The sequence below is a fragment of the Parasteatoda tepidariorum genome, chromosome 9 (genome assembly GCF_982258835.1).
Source record: "Parasteatoda tepidariorum strain Cologne lab strain chromosome 9, Ptep-v5.0, whole genome shotgun sequence".
NCBI lineage: Eukaryota > Metazoa > Arthropoda > Arachnida > Araneae > Theridiidae > Parasteatoda > Parasteatoda tepidariorum.
Genome location: NC_141763.1, coordinates 97681592 through 97696242, shown reverse-complemented (window position 1 = coordinate 97696242; position 14651 = coordinate 97681592). Strand labels below are relative to the sequence as shown.

At 39.7% G+C, this 14651-nt stretch overlaps 6 non-coding genes across 6 annotated transcripts; all 6 read right to left on the bottom strand.

The window, feature by feature from the left end:
* Positions 1-307: 307 nt before the first annotated feature.
* TRNAM-CAU (transfer RNA methionine (anticodon CAU)) lies at positions 308-399 on the bottom strand. The gene is given in 2 exon segments: positions 308-343; positions 363-399. It is a non-coding gene; the product is annotated as a tRNA-Met (tRNA).
* Positions 400-916: 517 nt separating this feature from the next.
* TRNAM-CAU (transfer RNA methionine (anticodon CAU)) lies at positions 917-1008 on the bottom strand. The gene is given in 2 exon segments: positions 917-952; positions 972-1008. It is a non-coding gene; the product is annotated as a tRNA-Met (tRNA).
* Positions 1009-2531: 1523 nt separating this feature from the next.
* On the bottom strand, positions 2532-2623 carry TRNAM-CAU (transfer RNA methionine (anticodon CAU)). Its single transcript is given in 2 exon segments — positions 2532-2567; positions 2587-2623. It is a non-coding gene; the product is annotated as a tRNA-Met (tRNA).
* Positions 2624-3136: 513 nt separating this feature from the next.
* Positions 3137-3228, bottom strand: TRNAM-CAU (transfer RNA methionine (anticodon CAU)). Its single transcript is given in 2 exon segments — positions 3137-3172; positions 3192-3228. It is a non-coding gene; the product is annotated as a tRNA-Met (tRNA).
* A 1524-nt stretch (positions 3229-4752) lies between these two features.
* TRNAM-CAU (transfer RNA methionine (anticodon CAU)) lies at positions 4753-4844 on the bottom strand. The gene is given in 2 exon segments: positions 4753-4788; positions 4808-4844. It is a non-coding gene; the product is annotated as a tRNA-Met (tRNA).
* A 515-nt stretch (positions 4845-5359) lies between these two features.
* On the bottom strand, positions 5360-5451 carry TRNAM-CAU (transfer RNA methionine (anticodon CAU)). The gene is given in 2 exon segments: positions 5360-5395; positions 5415-5451. It is a non-coding gene; the product is annotated as a tRNA-Met (tRNA).
* Positions 5452-14651: the final 9200 nt, after the last annotated feature.

Sequence of the window (14651 nt, the reverse complement as noted above, 5' to 3'; positions counted from 1 at the left end):
AGAGAGTGGTAAGATATAATATTTAACTTTAACTATCCTTTCGTTATATTAATATTAACTCTGCAAAATGTATTATTGCACGACATAACTCCCTCAAAACAGTACTGCCCCGGGAGAGGATCGAACTCACGACCTTCAGATAACTCAATTTAGAGCAAATTATGAGACTGACGCGCTGCCTACTGCGCTACCGAGGCACGTGAGAGAGTGAAAAGATATAATATTTAGCTTTAACTATCCTTTCGTTATTTTAATATTAACTCGGCAAAATGTATTATTGCACGACATAACTCCCACAAAAAAGTACTGCCCCGGGTGAGGATCGAACTCACGACCTTCAGATAACTCAATTTAGAGCAGATTATGAGACTGACGCGCTGCCTACTGCGCTACCGAGGCACACGAAAGAATAAAGAAAAAAAATATTTAACTTTAACTATTCTTTCATTATTTTAATATTAACTCGGCAAAAAGTATTATTGCACGACGTAACTCCCACAAAAAAGTACTGCCCCGGGAGAGGATCGATCTCACGACCTTCAGATAACTCAATTTAGAGCAGATTATGAGACTGACGCGCTGCCTACTGCGCTACCGATGCGCATGAGAGTGTGAAGAAATATAATATTTAACTTTAACTATCCTTTCATTATATTAATATTAACTCTGCAAAATATATTATTATTGCACGACATAACTCCCACAAAACAGTACTGCCCCGGGAGAGGATCGAACTCACGACCTTCAGATAACTCAATTTAGAGCAGATCATGAGACTGACCCGCTGCCTACTGCGCTATCGAGGCACGGGAGAGAGTGAAGAAATATAATATTTAACTTTAACTATCCTTTCATTATTTTAATATTAACTCTGCAAAATGTATTATTGCACGACATAACATCCACAAAAAAGTACTGCCCCGGGTGAGGATCGAACTCACGACCTTCAGATAACTCAATTTAGAGCAGATTATGAGACTGACGCGCTGCCTACTGCGCTACCGAGGCACGGGAGAGAGTGAAGAGATATAATATTTAACTTTAACTATCCTTTCATTATTTTAATATTAACTCTGCAAAATGTATTATTGCACGACATAACATCCACAAAAAAGTACTGCCCCGGGTGAGGATCGAACTCACGACCTTCAGAGAACTCAATTTAGAGCAGATTATAAGACTGACGCGCTGCCTACTGCACTACCGAGGAACATGAGAGAGTGAAGAAATATAATATTTAACTTTAACTATCCTTTCATTATTTTAATATTAACTCGGCAAAATGTAATATTGCACGACATTACTCCCACAAAAAAGTGCTGCCCCTTTTGAGGATCGAACTCACGACCTTCAGATAACTCAATTTAGAGCAGATTATGAGACTGACGCGCTGCCTACTGCACTACCGAGGAACATGAGAGAGTGAAGAAATATAATATTTAACTTTAACTATCCTTTCATTATTTTAATATTAACTCGGCAAAAAGTATTATTGCACGACGTAACTCCCCAAAAAAGTACTGCCCCGGGAGAAGATCGAACTCACGACCTTCAGATAACTCAATTTAGAGCAGATTATGAGCCGGACGCGCTGCCTATTGCTCTACCGAGGCACGGGAGACAGTGAAGAAATATAATATTTAACTTTAACTATCCTTTCATTATATTATTATTAACTCTGCAAAATGTATTATTGCGTGACATAACTCCCACAAAACAGTACAGCCCCGGGTGAGGATCGAACTCACGACCTTCAGATAACTCAATTTAGAGCAGATTATGAGACTGACGTGCTGCCTACTGCGCTACCCAGGCACGGGAGAGAGTGAAGAAATATAATATTTAACTTTAACCATCCTTTCATTATTTTAACATTAACCCGGCAAAATGTATTATTGCACGACATAACTCCCACAAAAAAGTACTGCCCCGGGTGAGGATCGAACTCACAACCTTCAGATAACTCAATTTAGAGCAGATAATGAGACTGACGCGCTGCCTACTGCGCTACCCAGGCACGGGTGAGAGTGAAGAAATATAATATTTAACTTTAACTATCCTTTCATTATTTTAATATTAACTCAGCAAAATGTATTATTGCACGACGAAACTCCCACAAAAAAGTACTGCCCCGGGAGAGGATCGAACTCACGACCTTCAGATAACTCAATTTAGAGTAGATTATGAGACTGACGCGTTGCCCACTGCGCTACCGAGGTACGTGAGAGAGTGGTGAGATATAATATTTAACTTTAACTATCCTTTCGTTATATTAATATTAACTCTGCAAAATGTATTATTGCACGACATAACTCCCTCAAAACAGTACTGACCCGGGTGAGGATCGAACTCACGACCTTCAGATAACTCAATTTAGAGCAGATTATGAGACTGACGCGCTGCCTACTGCGCTACCGAGGCACGTGAGAGAGTGAAGAGATATAATATTTAGCTTTAACTATCCTTTCGTTATTTTAATATTAACTCGGCAAAATGTATTATTGCACGACATAACTCCCACAAAAAAGTACCGCCCCGGGTGAGGATCGAACTCACGACCTTCAGATAACTCAATTTAGAGCAGATTATGAGACTGACGCGCTGCCTACTGCGCTACCGAGGCACACGAAAGAATGAAGAAAAAAAATATTTAACTTTAACTATTCTTTCATTATTTCAATATTAACTCGGAAAAAAGTATTATTGCACGACGTAACTCCCACAAAAAAGTACTGCCCCGGGAGAGGATCGATCTCACGACCTTCAGATAACTCAATTTAGAGCAGATTATGAGACTGACGCGCTGCCTACTGCGCTACCGATGCGCATGAGAGTGTGAAGAAATATAATATTTAACTTTAACTATCCTTTCATTATTTTAATATTAACTCGGCAAAAAGTATTATTGCACGACGTATCTCCCCAAAACAGTACAGCCCCGGGTGAGGATCGAACGCACGACCTTCAGATAACTCAATTTAGAGCAGATTATGAGACTGACGTGCTGCCTACTGCGCTACCCAGGCACGGGAGAGAGTGAAGAAATATAATATTTAACTTTAACTATCCTTTCATTATTTTAACATTAACCCGGCAAAATGTATTATTTCACGACATAACATCCACAAAAAAGTACTGCCCCGGGTGAGGATCGAACTCACGACCTTCAGATAACTCAATTTAGAGCAGATTATGAGACTGACGCGCTGCCTACTGCGCTACCGAGGCACGGGAGAGAGTGAAGAGATATAATATTTAACTTTGACTATCCATTCGTTATTTTAATATTAACTCGGCAAAATGTATTATTGCACGACATAACATCCACAAAAAAGTACTGCCCCGGGAGAGGATCGATCTCACGACCTTCAGATAACTCAATTTAGAGCAGATTATGAGACTGACGCGCTGCCTACTGCGCTACCGATGCGCATGAGAGTGTGAAGAAATATAACATTTAACTTTAACTATCCTTTCATTATTTTAATATTAACTCGGCAAAAAGTATTATTGCATGACGTAACTCCCCAAAAAAGTACTGCCCCGGGAGAGGATCGAACTCACGACCTTCAGATAACTCAATTTAGAGCAGATTATGAGACTGACGCGCTGCCTACTGCTCTACCGAGGCACGTGAGAGATTGAAGAGATATAATATTTAACTTTAACTATCCTTTTGTTATTTTAATATTAACTCGGCAAAATGTATTATTGCACGACATAACTCCCACAAAAAAGTACTGCCCCGGGTGAGGATCGAACTCACGACCTTCAGATAACTCAATTTAGAGCAGATTATGAGACTGACGCGCAGCCCAGTACGCTACCGAGGCACGTGAGAGAGTGAAGAGATATAATATTTAACTTTAACTATCCTTTTGTTATTTTAATATTAACTCGGCAAAATGTATTATTGCACGACATAACTCCCACAAAAAAGTACTGCCCCGGGTGAGGATCGAACTCACGACCTTCAGATAACTCAATTTAAAGCAGATTATGAGACTGATGTGCTGCCTAATGCGCTACCGAGGCACGGGAGAGAGTGAAGAAAGATAATATTTAACTTTAACTATCCTTTCATTTTTTTAATATTAACTCGGCAAAATGTATTATTCCCCGACATAACTCCCACAAAAAAGTGCTGCTCCGGGTGAGGATCGAACTCACGACCTTCAGATAACTGAATTTAGAGCATATTATGAGACTGACGCGCTGCCTACTGCGCTACCGAGGCACTTGAGAGAGTAAAGAAATATAATATATAACTTTAACTATCCTTTCATTATTTTAATATTAACTCGGCAAAATGTATTATTGCCCGACATAACTCCCACAAAAAAGTGCTGCCCCGGGTGAGGATCGAACTCACGACCTTCAGATAACTCAATTTAAAGCAGATTATGAGACTGATGTGCTGCCTAATTCGCTACCGAGGCACGGGAGAGAGTGAAGAAAGATAATATTTAACTTTAACTATCCTTTCATTTTTTTAATATTAACTCGGCAAAATGTATTATTGCACGACATATCTCCCACAAAAAAGTGCTGCCCCGGGTGAGGATCGAACTCACGACCTTCAGATAACTCAATTTAAAGCAGATTATGAGACTGATGTGCTGCCTAATGCGCTACCGAGGCACGGGAGAGAGTGAAGAAAGATAATATTTAACTTTAACTATCCTTTCATTTTTTTTAATATTAACTCGGCAAAATGTATTATTGCCCGACATAACTCCCACAAAAAAGTGCTGCCCCGGGTGAGGATCGAACTCACGACCTTCAGATAACTGAATTTAGAGCATATTATGAGACTGACGCGCTGCCTACTGCGCTACCGAGGCACTTGAGAGAGTAAAGAAATATAATATATAACTTTAACTATCCTTTCATTATTTTAATATTAACTCGGCAAAATGTATTATTGCCCGACCTAACTCCCACAAAAAAGTGCTGCCCCGGGTGAGGATCGAACTCACGACCTTCAGATAACTCAATTTAAAGCAGATTATGAGACTGATGTGCTGCCTAATTCGCTACCGAGGCACGGGAGAGAGTGAAGAAAGATAATATTTAACTTTAACTATCCTTTCATTTTTTTAATATTAACTCGGCAAAATGTATTATTGCACGACATATCTCCCACAAAAAAGTGCTGCCCCGGGTGAGGATCGAACTCACGACCTTCAGATAACTCAATTTAAAGCAGATTATGAGACTGATGTGCTGCCTAATGCGCTACCGAGGCACGGGAGAGAGTGAAAAAAGATAATATTTAACTTTAACTATCCTTTCATTTTTTTTAATATTAACTCGGCAAAATGTATTATTGCCCGACATAACTCCCACAAAAAAGTGCTGCCCCGGGTGAGGATCGAACTCACGACCTTCAGATAACTGAATTTAGAGCATATTATGAGACTGACGCGCTGCCTACTGCGCTACCGAGGCACTTGAGAGAGTAAAGAAATATAATATATAACTTTAACTATCCTTTCATTATTTTAATATTAACTCGGCAAAATGTATTATTGCCCGACATAACTCCCACAAAAAAGTGCTGCCCCGGGTGAGGATCGAACTCACGACCTTCAGATAACTCAATTTAAAGCAGATTATGAGACTGATGTGCTGCCTAATTCGCTACCGAGGCACGGGAGAGAGTGAAGAAAGATAATATTTAACTTTAACTATCCTTTCATTTTTTTAATATTAACTCGGCAAAATGTATTATTGCCCGACATATCTCCCACAAAAAAGTGCTGCCCCGGGTGAGGATCGAACTCACGACCTTCAGATAACTCAATTTAAAGCAGATTATGAGACTGATGTGCTGCCTAATGCGCTACCGAGGCACGGGAGAGAGTGAAGAAATATAATATTTAACTTTAACTATCCTTTCATTATTTTAATATTAACTCGGCAAAATGTATTATTGCCCGACATAACTCCCACAAAAAAGTGCTGCCCCGGGTGAGGATCGAACTCACGACCTTCAGATAACTCAATTTAGAGCAGATTATGAGACTGACGCGCTGCCTACTGCACTTCCGAGGCACGGGAGAGAGTGAAGAAATATAATATTTAACTTTAACTATCCTTTCATTATTTTAATTTTAACTCGGCAAAATATATTATTGCACGACATAACTCCCCCCAAAAAGTACTGCCCCGGGTGAGGATCGAACTCACGACCTTCAGATAACTCAATTTAGACCAGATTATGAGACTGACGCGCTGCCTACTGCGCTACAGAGGCACACGAGAGAATGAAGAGAAAAAATATTTAACTTTAACTATCCTTTCACTTTTTTAATATTAACTCGGCAAAATGTATTATTGCACGACATAACTAACACAAAAAAGTACTGCCCCTGGAGAGGATCGAACTCACGACCTTCAGATAACTCAATTTAAAGCAGATTATGAGACTGACGCGCTGCCTACTGCTCTACCGAGGCACGTGAGAGAGTGAAGAGATATAATATTTAACTTTAACTATCCTTTCGTTATTTTAATATGAACCCTACAAAATGTTTTATTGCACGACTTAACTCCCACAAAAAAGTACTGCCCCGGGAGAGGATCGAACTCACGACCTTCAGATAACTCAATTTACAGCAGATTATGAGACTGACGCGCTGCCTACAGCGCTACCGAGGCACGTGAGAGAGTGAAGAGATATAATATTTAACTTTAACTATCCTTTCGTTATTTTAATATTAACTCGGCAAAATGTATTATTGCACGACATAACTAACACAAAAAAGTACTGCCCCGTGGGAGGATCGAACTCACGACCTTCAGATAACTCAATTTACAGCAGATTATGAGACTGACGCACTGCCTACAGCGCTACCGAGGCACGTGAGAGAGTGAAGAGATATAATATTTAACTTTAACTATCCTTTCATTATTTTAATATTAACTCGGCAAAATGTATTATTGCACGACATAACTCCCACAAAAAAGTACTGCCCCGGGTGAGGATCGAACTCACGACCTTCAGATAACTCAATTTAAAGCAGATTATGAGACTGATGTGCTGCCTAATGCGCTACCGAGGCACGGGAGAGAGTGAAGAAAGATAATATTTAACTTTAACTATCCTTTCGTTATTTTAATATTAACTCGGCAAAATGTATTATTGCACGACATAACTAACACAAAAAAGTACTGCCCCGGGAGAGGATCGAACTCACGACCTTCAGATAACTCAATTTAGAGCAGATTATGAGACTGACGCGCAGCCCACTACGCTACCGAGGCACGTGAGAGAGTGAAGAGATATAATATTTAACTTTAACTATCCTTTTGTTATTTTAATATTAACTCGGCAAAATGTATTATTGCACGACATAACTCCCACAAAAAAGTACTGCCCCGGGTGAGGATCGAACTCACGACCTTCAGATAACTCAATTTAAAGCAGATTATGAGACTGATGTGCTGCCTAATGCGCTACCGAGGCACGGGAGAGAGTGAAGAAAGATAATATTTAACTTTAACTATCCTTTCATTTTTTTAATATTAACTCGGCAAAATGTATTATTGCACGACATAACTCTCTCAAAAAAGTACTGCCCCGGGAGAGGATCGAACTCACGACCTTCAGATAACTCAATTTCGAGCAGATTATGAGGCGGACGCGCTGCCTACTGCTCTACCGAGGCACGGGAGAGAGTGAAGAAATATAATATTTAACTTTAACTATCCTTTCATTATTTTATTATTAACTCTGCAAAATGTATTATTGCGCGACATATCTCCCACAAAACAGTACAGCCCCGGGTGAGGATCGAACTCACGACCTTCAGATAACTCAATTTAAAGCAGATTATGAGATTGACGTGCTGCCTTCTGCGCTACCCAGGCACGGGAGAGAGTGAAGAAATATAATATTTAACTTTAACTATCCTTTCATTATTTTAATATTAACTCGGCAAAATGTATTATTCCCCGACATAACTCCCACAAAAAAGTGCTGCTCCGGGTGAGGATCGAACTCACGACCTTCAGATAACTGAATTTAGAGCATATTATGAGACTGACGAGCTGCCTACTGCGCTACCGAGGCACTTGAGAGAGTAAAGAAATATAATATTTAACTTTAACTATCCTTTCATTATTTTAATATTAACTCTGCAAAATGTATTATTGCGCGACATATCTCCCACAAAACAGTACAGCCCCGGGTGAGGATCGAACTCACGACCTTCAGATAACTCAATTTAAAGCAGATTATGAGATTGACGTGCTGCCTTCTGCGCTACCCAGGCACGGGAGAGAGTGAAGAAATATAATATTTAACTTTAACTATCCTTTCATTATTTTAATATTAACTCGGCAAAATGTATTATTCCCCGACATAACTCCCACAAAAAAGTGCTGCTCCGGGTGAGGATCGAACTCACGACCTTCAGATAACTGAATTTAGACCATATTATGAGACTGACGCGCTGCCTACTGCGCTACCGAGGCACTTGAGAGAGTAAAGAAATATAATATATAACTTTAACTATCCTTTCATTATTTTAATATTAACTCGGCAAAATGTATTATTGCCCGACATAACTCCCACAAAAAAGTGCTGCCCCGGGTGAGGATCGAACTCACGACCTTCAGATAACTCAATTTAGAGCAGATTATGAGACTGACGCGCTGCCTACTGCACTTCCGAGGCACGGGAAAGAGTGAAGAAATATAATATTTAACTTTAACTATCCTTTCATTATTTTAATTTTAACTCGGCAAAATATATTATTGCACGACATAACTCCCCCCAAAAAGTACTGCCCCGGGTGAGGATCGAACTCACGACCTTCAGATAACTCAATTTAGACCAGATTATGAGACTGACGCGCTGCCTACTGCGCTACAGAGGCACACGAGAGAATGAAGAGAAAAAATATTTAACTTTAACTATCCTTTCACTTTTTTAATATTAACTCGGCAAAATGTATTATTGCACGACATAACTAACACAAAAAAGTACTGCCCCTGGAGAGGATCGAACTCACGACCTTCAGATAACTCAATTTAAAGCAGATTATGAGACTGACGCGCTGCCTACTGCTCTACCGAGGCACGTGAGAGAGTGAAGAGATATAATATTTAACTTTAACTATCCTTTCGTTATTTTAATATGAACCCTACAAAATGTTTTATTGCACGACTTAACTCCCACAAAAAAGTACTGCCCCGGGAGAGGATCGAACTCACGACCTTCAGATAACTCAATTTACAGCAGATTATGAGACTGACGCGCTGCCTACAGCGCTACCGAGGCACGTGAGAGAGTGAAGAGATATAATATTTAACTTTAACTATCCTTTCGTTATTTTAATATTAACTCGGCAAAATGTATTATTGCACGACATAACTAACACAAAAAAGTACTGCCCCGTGGGAGGATCGAACTCACGACCTTCAGATAACTCAATTTACAGCAGATTATGAGACTGACGCACTACCTACAGCGCTACCGAGGCACGTGAGAGAGTGAAGAGATATAATATTTAACTTTAACTATCCTTTTGTTATTTTAATATTAACTCGGCAAAATGTATTATTGCACGACATAACTCCCACAAAAAAGTACTGCCCCGGGTGAGGATCGAACTCACGACCTTCAGATAACTCAATTTAAAGCAGATTATGAGACTGATGTGCTGCCTAATGCGCTACCGAGGCACGGGAGAGAGTGAAGAAAGATAATATTTAACTTTAACTATCCTTTCATTTTTTTAATATTAACTCGGCAAAATGTATTATTGCACGACATAACTCTCTCAAAAAAGTACTGCCCCGGGAGAGGATCGAACTCACGACCTTCAGATAACTCAATTTCGAACAGATTATGAGGCGGACGCGCTGCCTACTGCTCTACCGAGGCACGGGAGAGAGTGAAGATATATAATATTTAACTTTAACTATCCTTTCATTATTTTATTATTAACTCTGCAAAATGTATTATTGCGCGACATATCTCCCACAAAACAGTACAGCCCCGGGTGAGGATCGAACTCACGACCTTCAGATAACTCAATTTAAAGCAGATTATGAGATTGACGTGCTGCCTTCTGCGCTACCCAGGCACGGGAGAGAGTGAAGAAATATAATATTTAACTTTAACTATCCTTTCATTATTTTAATATTAACTCGGCAAAATGTATTATTCCCCGACATAACTCCCACAAAAAAGTGCTGCTCCGGGTGAGGATCGAACTCACGACCTTCAGATAACTGAATTTAGAGCATATTATGAGACTGACGAGCTGCCTGCTGCGCTACCGAGGCACTTGAGAGAGTAAAGAAATATAATATTTAACTTTAACTATCCTTTCATTATTTTAATATTAACTCGGCAAAATGTATTATTGCCCGACATAACTCCCACAAAAAAGTGCTGCCCCGGGTGAGGATCGAACTCACGACCTTCAGATAGCTCAATTTAGAGCAGATTATGAGACTGACGCGCTGCCTACTGCGCTTCCGAGGCACGGGAGAGAGTGAAGAAATATAATATTTAACTTTAACTATCCTTTCATTATTTTAATTTTAACTCGGCAAAATATATTATTGCACGACATAACTCCTCCCAAAAAGTACTGCCCCGGGTGAGGATCGAACTCACGACCTTCAGATAACTCAATTTAGACCAGATTATGAGACTGACGCGCTGCCTACTGCGCTACAGAGGCACACGAGAGAATGAAGAGAAAAAATATTTAACTTTAACTATCCTTTCACTTTTTTAATATTAACTCGGCAAAATGTATTATTGCACGACATAACTAACACAAAAAAGTACTGCCCCTGGAGAGGATCGAACTCACGACCTTCAGATAACTCAATTTAAAGCAGATTATGAGACTGACGCGCTGCCTACTGCTTTACCGAGGCACGTGAGAGAGTGAAGAGATATAATATTTAACTTTAACTATCCTTTCGTTATTTTAATATGAACCCTACAAAATGTTTTATTGCACGACTTAACTCCCACAAAAAAGTACTGCCCCGGGAGAGGATCGAACTCACGACCTTCAGATAACTCAATTTACAGCAGATTATGAGACTGACGCGCTGCCTACAGCGCTACCGAGGCACGTGAGAGAGTGAAGAGATATAATATTTAACTTTAACTATCCTTTCGTTATTTTAATATTAACTCGGCAAAATGTATTATTGCACGACATAACTAACACAAAAAAGTACTGCCCCGTGGGAGGATTGAACTCACGACCTTCAGATAACTCAATTTACAGCAGATTATGAGACTGACGCACTGCCTACAGCGCGACCGAGGCACGTGAGAGAGTGAAGAGATATAATATTTAACTTTAACTATCCTTTCATTATTTTAATATTAACTCGGCAAAATGTATTATTGCACGACATAACTAACACAAAAAAGTACTGCCCCGGGAGAGGATCGAACTCACGACCTTCAGATAACTCAATTTAAAGCAGATTATGAGACTGACGCGCTGCCTACAGCGCTACCGAGGCTCGTGAGAGAGTGAAGAGATATAATATTTAACTTTAACTATCCTTTCATTATTTTAATATTAACTCGGCAAAATGTTTTATTGCACGACATAACTCCCACAAAAAAGTACTGCCCCGGGAGAGGATTGAACTCACGACCTTCAGATAACTCAATTTACAGCAGATTATGAGACTGACGCGCTGCCTACAGCGCTACCGAGGCACGTGAGAGAGTGAAGAGATATAATATTTAACTTTAACTATCCTTTCATTATTTTAATATTAACTCGGCAAAATGTATTATTGCACGACATAACTAACACAAAAAAGTACTGCCCCGGGAGAGGATCGAACTCACGACCTTCAGATAACTCAATTTAAAGCAGATTATGAGACTGACGCGCTGCCTACAGCACTACCGAGGCACGTGAGAGAGTGAAGAGATATAATATTTAACTTTAACTATCCTTTCATTATTTTAATATTAACTCGGCAAAATGTTTTATTGCACGACATAACTCCCACAAAAAAGTACTGCCCCAGGAGAGGATCGAACTCACGACCTTCAGATAACTCAATTTACAGCAGTATATGAGACTGACGCGCTGCCTACTGCTCTACCGAGGCACGGGAGAGAGTGAAGAAATATAATATTTAACTTTAACTATCCTTTCATTATTTTATTATTAACTCTGCAAAATGTATTATTGCGCGACATATCTCCCACAAAACAGTACAGCCCCGGGTGAGGATCGAACTCACGACCTTCAGATAACTCAATTTAAAGCAGATTATGAGATTGACGTGCTGCCTTCTGCGCTACCCAGGCACGGGAGAGAGTGAAGAAATATAATATTTAACTTTAACTATCCTTTCATTATTTTAATATTAACTCGGCAAAATGTATTATTCCCCGACATAACTCCCACAAAAAAGTGCTGCTCCGGGTGAGGATCGAACTCACGACCTTCAGATAACTGAATTTAGAGCATATTATGAGACTGACGAGCTGCCTGCTGCGCTACCGAGGCACTTGAGAGAGTAAAGAAATATAATATTTAACTTTAACTATCCTTTCATTATTTTAATATTAACTCGGCAAAATGTATTATTGCCCGACATAACTCCCACAAAAAAGTGCTGCCCCGGGTGAGGATCGAACTCACGACCTTCAGATAGCTCAATTTAGAGCAGATTATGAGACTGACGCGCTGCCTACTGCGCTTCCGAGGCACGGGAGAGAGTGAAGAAATATAATATTTAACTTTAACTATCCTTTCATTATTTTAATTTTAACTCGGCAAAATATATTATTGCACGACATAACTCCTCCCAAAAAGTACTGCCCCGGGTGAGGATCGAACTCACGACCTTCAGATAACTCAATTTAGACCAGATTATGAGACTGACGCGCTGCCTACTGCGCTACAGAGGCACACGAGAGAATGAAGAGAAAAAATATTTAACTTTAACTATCCTTTCACTTTTTTAATATTAACTCGGCAAAATGTATTATTGCACGACATAACTAACACAAAAAAGTACTGCCCCTGGAGAGGATCGAACTCACGACCTTCAGATAACTCAATTTAAAGCAGATTATGAGACTGACGCGCTGCCTACTGCTCTACCGAGGCACGTGAGAGAGTGAAGAGATATAATATTTAACTTTAACTATCCTTTCGTTATTTTAATATGAACCCTACAAAATGTTTTATTGCACGACTTAACTCCCACAAAAAAGTACTGCCCCGGGAGAGGATCGAACTCACGACCTTCAGATAACTCAATTTACAGCAGATTATGAGACTGACGCGCTGCCTACAGCGCTACCGAGGCACGTGAGAGAGTGAAGAGATATAATATTTAACTTTAACTATCCTTTCGTTATTTTAATATTAACTCGGCAAAATGTATTATTGCACGACATAACTAACACAAAAAAGTACTGCCCCGTGGGAGGATCGAACTCACGACCTTCAGATAACTCAATTTACAGCAGATTATGAGACTGACGCACTGCCTACAGCGCGACCGAGGCACGTGAGAGAGTGAAGAGATATAATATTTAACTTTAACTATCCTTTCATTATTTTAATATTAACTCGGCAAAATGTATTATTGCACGACATAACTAACACAAAAAAGTACTGCCCCGGGAGAGGATCGAACTCACGACCTTCAGATAACTCAATTTAAAGCAGATTATGAGACTGACGCGCTGCCTACAGCGCTACCGAGGCTCGTGAGAGAGTGAAGAGATATAATATTTAACTTTAACTATCCTTTCATTATTTTAATATTAACTCGGCAAAATGTTTTATTGCACGACATAACTCCCACAAAAAAGTACTGCCCCGGGAGAGGATTGAACTCACGACCTTCAGATAACTCAATTTACAGCAGATTATGAGACTGACGCGCTGCCTACAGCGCTACCGAGGCACGTGAGAGAGTGAAGAGATATAATATTTAACTTTAACTATCCTTTCATTATTTTAATATTAACTCGGCAAAATGTATTATTGCACGACATAACTAACACAAAAAAGTACTGCCCCGGGAGAGGATCGAACTCACGACCTTCAGATAACTCAATTTAAAGCAGATTATGAGACTGACGCGCTGCCTACAGCACTACCGAGGCACGTGAGAGAGTGAAGAGATATAATATTTAACTTTAACTATCCTTTCATTATTTTAATATTAACTCGGCAAAATGTTTTATTGCACGACATAACTCCCACAAAAAAGTACTGCCCCAGGAGAGGATCGAACTCACGACCTTCAGATAACTCAATTTACAGCAGTATATGAGACTGACGCGCTGCCTACAGCGCTACCGAGGCACGTGAGAGAGTGAAGAGATATAATATTTAACTTTAACTATCCTTTCATTATTTTAATATTAACTCGGCAAAATGTATTATTGCACGACATAACTAACACAAAAAAGTACTGCCCCGGGAGAGGATCGAACTCACGACCTTCAGATAACTCAATTTAAAGCAGATTATGAGACTGACGCGCTCCCTACTGCGCTACCGAGGCACGTGAGTGAGTGAGGAGATATAATATTTAACTTTAACTATCCTTTCATTATTTTAATATTAACTCGGCAAAATGTATTATTGCACGACATAACTAACACAAAAAAGTAC